This window comes from Lates calcarifer, linkage group LG16_LG22 (assembly GCF_001640805.2).
Source record: "Lates calcarifer isolate ASB-BC8 linkage group LG16_LG22, TLL_Latcal_v3, whole genome shotgun sequence".
Lineage (NCBI taxonomy): Eukaryota > Metazoa > Chordata > Actinopteri > Centropomidae > Lates > Lates calcarifer.
In genome coordinates this window covers 7,403,491-7,412,348 of record NC_066848.1, presented here as the reverse complement: position 1 = coordinate 7,412,348, position 8,858 = coordinate 7,403,491, and positions in this window count along the sequence as shown.

The following is an 8,858-nucleotide window of genomic DNA, read 5'->3' as shown; positions in this document are numbered from 1 at the left end:
ACTGTGCTCTGGCATGCACTGGCTGTAGACTTTGTATTTCATATCCCTTTGGAATTGGGGTATATTGTCTTCTCTGACCTTTTTCTTGCATTAGCATAGTCTTATCATTATTAGAATAGAAGGTGTGTTGGTTTCCGTATTCTTGATTAGTATATCTATTAGAATTCTGTATCAAATCATTTTCTTTCATTTCATTTTCCTCATTGTGTCCATAATACTTTTGAGGTACATATTTGTCCCTAATTGCTCCAGGTTGCTGTTGTCCATAATATGCTTGATTTTCTACAGTATCATTCTTAAGTGAAGCATATTGTGGCACTTGGTTGGAAATGTTAGAATTGACCAACCCAGTATTTTTATGAGACGTTCCAACACCAAAATTCTGCCTCACCTCATTTCTTTCAAGCTCTTTATTTATACTTTGCTGATTTTCTCCTCTATAGTTGCCTCTGGGTAAATTTAATTCCTCCTTTATCATGTCTGCTCTTTGGTAAGCCTGCGCATATTGGTCTTTTTCTATTAAAGTAGTTGTCTCTTGTTTCCATGGAGAGATATCTGCCTTTAAACTGAGCCTTTCTGTATCTTGGCTGTTTGTCTGTCTCCACCTATCCTGTGAGAACACATTACTGTAATCATGTTTGTTCTCTTTGAGCTGCTGATATCTATCCATCTTTGTGAATTCCCTTCCCACTGTTTCATTAAAATGTTGCTCAGCATTTGCCTTACTTATGAAATATTCTCTGGTTGGATTGTTGTCAGCATTTAGTCTTGGCATTTCTGTAGCTGGATAAGATGGTTTAAGCCTGTATACATCCCCTCCCAGAGTTTCTACATGATCTATCATTCCTTGCCTATAGGGAGTAAATGACGATAAGTCTTCATGGAGATTCTGTCCATTAGCCAGCTGATTGGTAGTGTAATTTTCAGGTATGAAGCCAGTGAACCTGGAGTGATGAACCATCTCACCTTGCATCTGAGTTGTCTGGTAATCACTTAAAGCGTATTCTGAATATTGTCCTGCATGTGCTGTTGCAAAGCTGTTGCTTTGATACTGGTTTACATATTGATGTGAGGCAGCATTCATCCTGCTGGACTCCTCTACCTGGCTAAACTGAATGCCTGGATCTGGAAAATCAGGGATATCTATCACAGTGTCTCTAGGCTCCTGGATAGAGGGCTGTTTATTTTTCTCCATTGTTTCCAAGCCTTTAAATTTGGTAGGACTGTAGGTGTTTTTTACTCTTTTCCTGTTGTCTTTGAGATTGAAGAGTAGGCTCGTAGCTCTGGATTTGTAGCTGGACATACGAACATCAGGAGTAGCTCCCCTGCTTTCAGCTCGCACTGGAGGATGTTCCACAGGTTGGGGGGAAACTGCATATTGCTGGACCCCTGATATCTCTGTTTGATGTGCATGGACAGAAGGTGTGAGAAGCTGACTGATGTTGAAGGGAGTTGTGCTCATGTTATTTCTGACATTTGGTTCCACTGTTACTGCATTGTTGCCATAGGGAATTAAATTATCATTGCTACAAAGTACTCCTTGTTGATTTGCTGTCATCTCTGTTGCCATGTTTTGCTCTGTCATCATTTTGATCTTTTGCTGGAGGGCTTTCACGGAGCTAATGGTGTCCCGGACCCGTCGAGACATCTCGATGGTAGGTGATGCAGTTGATGGGCGCTGGGATGGGAGTCTGTTAGCTCCCAGGCTCTGTGTCCGCTTCCTGTGGGGGTAATGACCTGCCAACTCTGACTCACAGCGTTTCTCCACGGCCGAAGCTTTCTGCAGCACTGTGGATGTTGACGTGGAGCGCGGAGGAGTGGGAGGAACCACTGGCGCCAAGTTATTCCTCTGGTGTCTAATACTCCTCTCTTCCCACCTATATGGACCCTGTGGTTGGGCCTCCAGTGAAAGCTCCTTGTACATTGGTGTCTCATACCATTTAGGAAACTCTGAGCGGTGCATAAACCCTGAGACTTCTCCTTGTTGAAAAGGAAATCTGTTATGGTCCCTCCATACCTTGAAGGGACTAAACTCACTGTGTATAAAGAAGTTAGAGTTACAGTTGACCTGTGCGGACATGCTGTGTTTACTGTGGGAAGCGCTCATAAAAGAGGATGTAGAATTCATGTGAGCCACTGCAGCTACTTCAGAGGAGTAGAAGCCAGTGTCTGGGGATGAGAATGGGCCAGCTGAGGGGAAATGACCACTGTTAAAGTTTTGCTGGTATGATGTTGAGAATTCAGAAAGTTCCCTTTGGATACTCATCAGAGCTGATTTGTCCCAGCTTGTCTCATCATTCCACTCTCTGAGTTTACCATCCATCCCTGCTCCAACCCTGTTTCCCTCAGAGTTAAAAGCTCTGATGAGGGAGGAAACTCTGGAGCGGCTTCTGCGTTGCTGTGAACTCAGTTCTGCAGCTCCATTGCTGATGAAGGACAGCTGTTCCTCCCTCAGAGATTTCTCCTGTTGAGAGGTTTCCACAAAGGAGTGCTGGAATGTGGCAGAAACCCTCCCCTGTGTGCCTTTCCCCGTAAACCTCCCACTGTGGATCTCTGGGGATCTCAGCCCCGTATATTCCTCCATGGATCCAGTCCTGTCCATACTGCTGCACTCTGAGGGTGAAGCTCTCATGTGCAGCTCTCTTAAGTTCCTCCCTCTCTCTGTCCTCTCTGTCTCTGTCCTGGCCACTATGGCTAAAGGCCAGTTGTCTGTCTCTCTGAATGCAGGGTGAAGATGAACCGAGGTCTGCATCATTATAAACAGCCTCATCTCCAATGCAAAGACTCCTGAAAGCTCGATCTGTCAAATTGCTGACCTCACGGTCAGTCTCATCTAAAAACGATCCACCACTGGAAGTATCACTGTAGCCTCCATCACTGTGCTTTCGATGCCCGCCACTCTTTCGGCTTGAGCGGCGCTTCTCAACTGAGGTCATGTTGCAGGTTCGCTAACAAAGAGCTCTGTCCTCAGTTGCTCAGTCATTCATCCAAACACAGACCTCAAAATTATACAGTAGTACTGTTGGAGCTGCAGGACCCGGAGTTTGGGGCCCCTGGTCAGGATTGTGTACAGCCAGTCGCTCCTAAGGCATTGTGCGTTTTAGTTCGGCCTCAGTCCAAAAAGTCCTGGAACCCATTGTTCTCCTGCAGGAGCAAGGAAAGGAGCATAAGCCTGGATCTGACCATGCACTCAAATAACCATTCACCCTAAAAGAAACAGTTGTATAATAGTGTTTGCATGACTTGTGTGATGTATTTTAATCTTGATTCAAAGCCTAAAATATAGTGTTTTCTCTCATTTAAAAATTGTAACACATTTGCTGCTGTACTTAATTTATGATAGCTGGCCTTGATAAGAAGCTTTTTTTCCTTTGCATTAAGCAGCAATGTACTGTATGTGCTTCTGAAAACAGCCCTGTAAATCCTTTCACTCAATCACTGTGACCTTCAGAGACATGTTGTGAATAAAACCACACTGTTGCTAGGCACAGTAAAGACAGTCTCACGTGAGTTATTTTGGGAAAGCAGAATGCATCCGTACAAACTTGACCACACACACACACACACACACAAATTTCTTATGTGATTAAAAGCTAGATACTGATGCTGGTTTAACAGCAATCTCAGGTTGTAACTAACTAACTCATGATGTCACATTATCAATTTGTTAATGTTGATATGAGGTTAGACAAGCAGTTAGATGAGTTAAACAAACTTCAGTCAAGCTGTTTGACAAATAGAGTTGAAAAGTCTGGTTAGGTCCAGTCAACTGTAACATTACATTGAAAACTAATCTTGTAGTAAAACCGTGTTTTACTACAGTACGGGGAGAACAGGTGGAAAGCGAGTTAAAATATCCTCATGGAGAAGTGCTGCTAAACTGGGATTTCAGAGATAAAATTAGAAAGTTTATTGCTGGTTTAAATACACAATCTGTTATCTGAAATGTTTTAGTGTGACATTTAAGTTATTAAAAACCAACTTTATTCAAATTAGACTACTTAAAAACATTAACATTATTAAAATGACCAATTAACAAAATAATGTATAAAGCATAAAACAATAACAGGAGTTTTAATTAGTTAGAGGTGCCTTATTTGCACATCTTTTTCATAAATAAAATCAGTGTTTTCTGATATAAATCTGAAACAGCCACAGCCATGGGTGAGTGCTGTGACATATTTGTGTCTGTTGACATCATGACTTTTCCTATCTCTCTTCATTCTCCACTGTCTCTTATCACTAGTAAACTGACTGTTGTGCATTGCTTATTGCTTGTAGTGAACTAGATTTAAAATGTAAAAATGATATAATGCAACACACTTTATTTAAACCTCTTATACCCCTCTTATCTCATACTCTCTCTGTTGCACTGTGTTTTTTAAATAAAATGTTTGTACATTTAGAGGCAACAAGGTAACGTCATGGGTATGTTAAATTAACTGCAGCTGCCAGGCAGCCGTCACCTTGCTCAGAATATCCAGTAGTTCATTAATATCTTCTGACCTGGAGGCCATCCATCTCATACGCAACTACAGAACAGCTATACTCCACAATGTTGTACTGCCTGGCTGAGTCAGTATGAAATAAAACTGGTGCAGAAATTAAAGGGGGTTTAAAAATGTCATGCAACGCCTTTTTCCTTAAGTAGAAAACAACTTAGGTAAGGACACTCATTTTAAGCATCTGCCTTCAATTCATTGTAAACATTGAGAAAACATTCAGGATATAAAATCTTTGACTTTTAATTTACATGTCACTCAGACATGTCAACACATTCCTGTTCAGTAGAGGAAGAATTTAAAAAATGATGTAGCTGTCCCTTATCTGAGCTCTCTTTGCAACAATGATCTCATGTCTGTCGGAGTGATTTCTGTTCATTCTTGCATGTGACAGGTTTATTTTTGTCCAGTGACAGGCCCCCAACTCTAAAACTTGACACCAAAGAGGCCTCATTTTCAGAGGATCTGTGGCCCAAATGAAGACTGAACAACAGCAAATCTGTCAGTCGTGAGAGCAGAGAAGATATAGCTAAATATTTATAAATGTCAGTGGAATAAAATCAAATTCTTCTCTGAGTTAAACACTGCATAGAACCTTTAGTAAACGAATGTGCATGTTCTTTTGGAGATTAAAGCAGGGAAATTTGTCATATCATTTCATTTATCTCCATTTATATAATATTATATCTCAAACAAATTGAAAATGCATGCATTTATGCATGTAAGAATGCATGCAAGGTGAACGTATATCTATTGTTTTACTGCTATATACTTATACATACATTTTTCTTTCAACATGGACAAGAATGACATAAGCTCTTGTCTTACCTTTCAGTTTTATAATCCATAGTCAGAACCTTATTATAAACTTCTCAGAAGGCACTGTCCTCCCAAGAAGGCCTTGCTGATCTGATCCTGCCCTGCTGCCTCACACAAGCCCTCACTGGCAGCTCTGGCTCTTCCTATTGACAACAATCCAAGGCAAAAGCCTCTATATAGTCCGCAGTCAGGTCTTTGAGCATCTGACTAGAAGCAGGCAGCAGGGACTCGGGGCTGGAGACCAGACAGAAATAGAGGACTTGTCCCAGAGAGAGTGTCCACCACAGGGGGACAGAATGAGGGCTTCAGCTAGCATGCGGGTCTGCGAGATCCTTTGGTGTCAAGTGTCAGACGGATGAAACAAACAGCCTCTCACCTATTTATAAATCTAGACAGCTAACTTTTTCATTAGCAGCTCGAGCTAACTGGCAGTAAACTGGCAAAATGTTACAACTGGCTGAGGTGGTTGTGGGGTCTAAACCAGGAGGGAAAAACCTAATTTCCTGAAGATGTGTTGTTATTATTGTGTGGGTGCGTAAGTGGGGGCGGAGGGGGTGGTATAGCTTGGGTGCCCCTGTGGGAGACATAAATAACTCTGTTGCCTCACACTGGAGTGCCACCCTCTTCACTGAACAGAATGACAAGCACTATATAGAGTGTCAACAAGTAACTCTTGGTCACCACCCACCTGCTGTCATCGCCATAGACTTGAATGAAGCTTTGTATTAACAGTAAGACCATAGGACAGAAATATTTTAAACAGATTTATCATATTTTATTTCATTTTATTCCATGTATCTGACAGGTTCCTTTCAAAATAGATTTTACACTCACTTTTTACAGTACAGAAACTATGGAAGTCCAATGCCAGTGGCAACAGCCTTACTCACCCCCCAGCAGAAAAGGCCATAAGGCAGAGGAAGGGGAGGAACTGTACCTCCCCCTTTCACCCCTCCCCTCCTACAGCCTGCTGCTATAATAGGAGATTGCTGCAGCAGATAGTTTCCTGGGGTTCTTGGCTGGTGCAGGGCCACCCTGGCGGGTTGACGGACACACACACATGGACCTTAATGGAGACGCACTCCTCCGCATACGCCCACACAAACACACACACACACACACACACACACACAGATGGCTTTACACACAGCTCACCAAACTTTGGGAAAGGCTGAGGTAATCCCTTTTTTAACTAATCTCTTTCCTCCCCTCCATCTCTCCACCTACACGCCCTTCTCGTCCACCATCTTTCTCTACACACTGGACTCAGAATGTCAGTAACATCCATCTCTGGATTTCTTTCATGAGATAATCAGCTTCGCAGATCTCAAGCACCATCAACCAGAATTTGCAACTTGCTGATATATCATCTTGTTTTGCTACTTACTTTTGGGCCCTCAATACTCAGCACTTGTTAAAAAATGGCTTTGATTAATAAAATTTAATTTACAAAGACTTCCCTCAGCAAAAATTACACAGTGTGTGTGTTTATCCAAAGTGTTCAATTTCCCCACTGAGGTTTGAGAGAAAGCAGGTTGTGGGAAGGCCGGACAAGTTTCCTGCTCACTAAGTCCCTCTAGTGGACAAACTAAGGAAACACATCCAATTCCATTTGCTCTGAATTAAAATTTTGGTTAAAATATATATAGATAGTATATGTGTGTGGGTGTGTGTGTGTGTGTCTTTTAGTTTTTTAACACAGTTCAGCTTTCCAACTTTGCTTCAACATAGTCGTATTGTGATGCTACTGAGGACTGTAAGCATTGATCACAAACGCTGAGGATGCTCTTCCCTGTGCTGAGTAAGGAGGAGCAGAGCTGTGGTTATGTGGCAGACAGCAGACAGGCACATTACTTGCTGCATTAAGATATGCTTTGTTTGTATTATCTCCATTCAGAGATGAGCTTAATTGATTCTAATTGATTGGGTTATTGATCAGTTCTGTTGCAGGAATTAAAAGCAGAGATGATACAGTAGTGGTGTGTGTTTTGGTCCTTCAGTGGACCGGGCCTGAATGCACTTTATGTCTGACTTTGGAAGCTGAGCCCTTGAATAGTAAAATTTAGGTGTTGCACCCAATGTCAAGCAAAAAAAAGGAAATGTATGTGCCAGTCTCTCTTTAGCATACTGCCTTTTTCTGTGTCCCTTATATTGTCTGTGTGTGTCTGTGAACGGGTGCATGTGCACAACGTCTCCCTGTTTCAGGACATATTTCCCCACATCCCTGCAAAATATTTCATTACTGCAACAAAAGAAGCCCATTAACTGCACTGTAAGAACAGAGTTCAACTGCTGTCCCCCATATTCACCATGTTTGTCTGCTTTTCTGGCCGCTCTCCAGCTAATTTGATATAACAATGCTCCACAAAACCGCCTCAGGACTTTTTTTAGGTGACAGAAAATTATCAATGATGCCACATGCACAGCTGAATGTCAACACCAACTTGACTTGTTTATGAAATATTAAAGCAGTGAATTATGGGCACCATGCCAGAACTTAATGATGATCGGAGTCATTATAACTTCAGCATCCTTTGTTTTGGCTAATGATTAAATTCCACAACTACTGTATTCAATTTTGTAGAGATTGAATGTGTTTTTCACGTCTTTTGTATGAGTTGGCTGGATTCCGTTGTCCATATTGGTACATTTTAGGAAAAGGAGCTGATTTTGTATGAGGATATTGTGTTATCATTAGCTGCCATGTCACGGGGCTTAACATCTTTGCTCTGGAGCTCTCTCATGCACTTAAAGCAAAATCATTATATTAGGACATGATGATTTTGGTAATATTATTTGGGCCATAAATAGATAGAGCACCTGCTATAAAACAGGCCTAAAATATTATACCAAATGTATAAAAATAGGCCATAATAGGTTCTAATTTTAAAACTTTATTTTGAACATTTTTGCCTCAAAAGTGCCAATTTTATTTTTTATGTTGTGTTTTTGTAGATAAATATAGTTTTCTAATACAAAAAAACTCTTGAAAACTGTTTGAATATTAAAAATTATTAAAAGTGTCACAAGTGGGTGACTCATAGTCAGTGAAAGCGTCACTTTATTGGAATATTTGTAGGGTATTTACAACATGCATATAATGGCGTGAAAAAGAGGCTGTGAGTGCTCGGTACTCTGTACAACCTGGCACGACTTCTGACATTATCTCTCTCTTCTCTGTCACCAGGGTGTCGCCTCATCAATTATTGAACCAGTACTTCATGGTAATACATAATTTCTTATCAATTATTCATGATAATGTGTGTGTAGTTTACTTAATTGTGTTATTGACTATCAAAAGTAATTTCCTGAAAATCCTCAAGGACGCAAATTGAATCAGCCCAACTACTGGTCGTGTGCTCTGCGGTTAAGTATTCTCAGTCTGATCAGCTGATCCTTTATTCAAGAGTCATTCTAGTGAGAAGAGATATTTAGGAATAATGAATCAACAAATGTATTGCCTGTGATAAACTACTGTGTGAGGAGCCCTGAGGTGATGAGAGATGATATTTTTTAAAATGTAAATTCAACATTAAT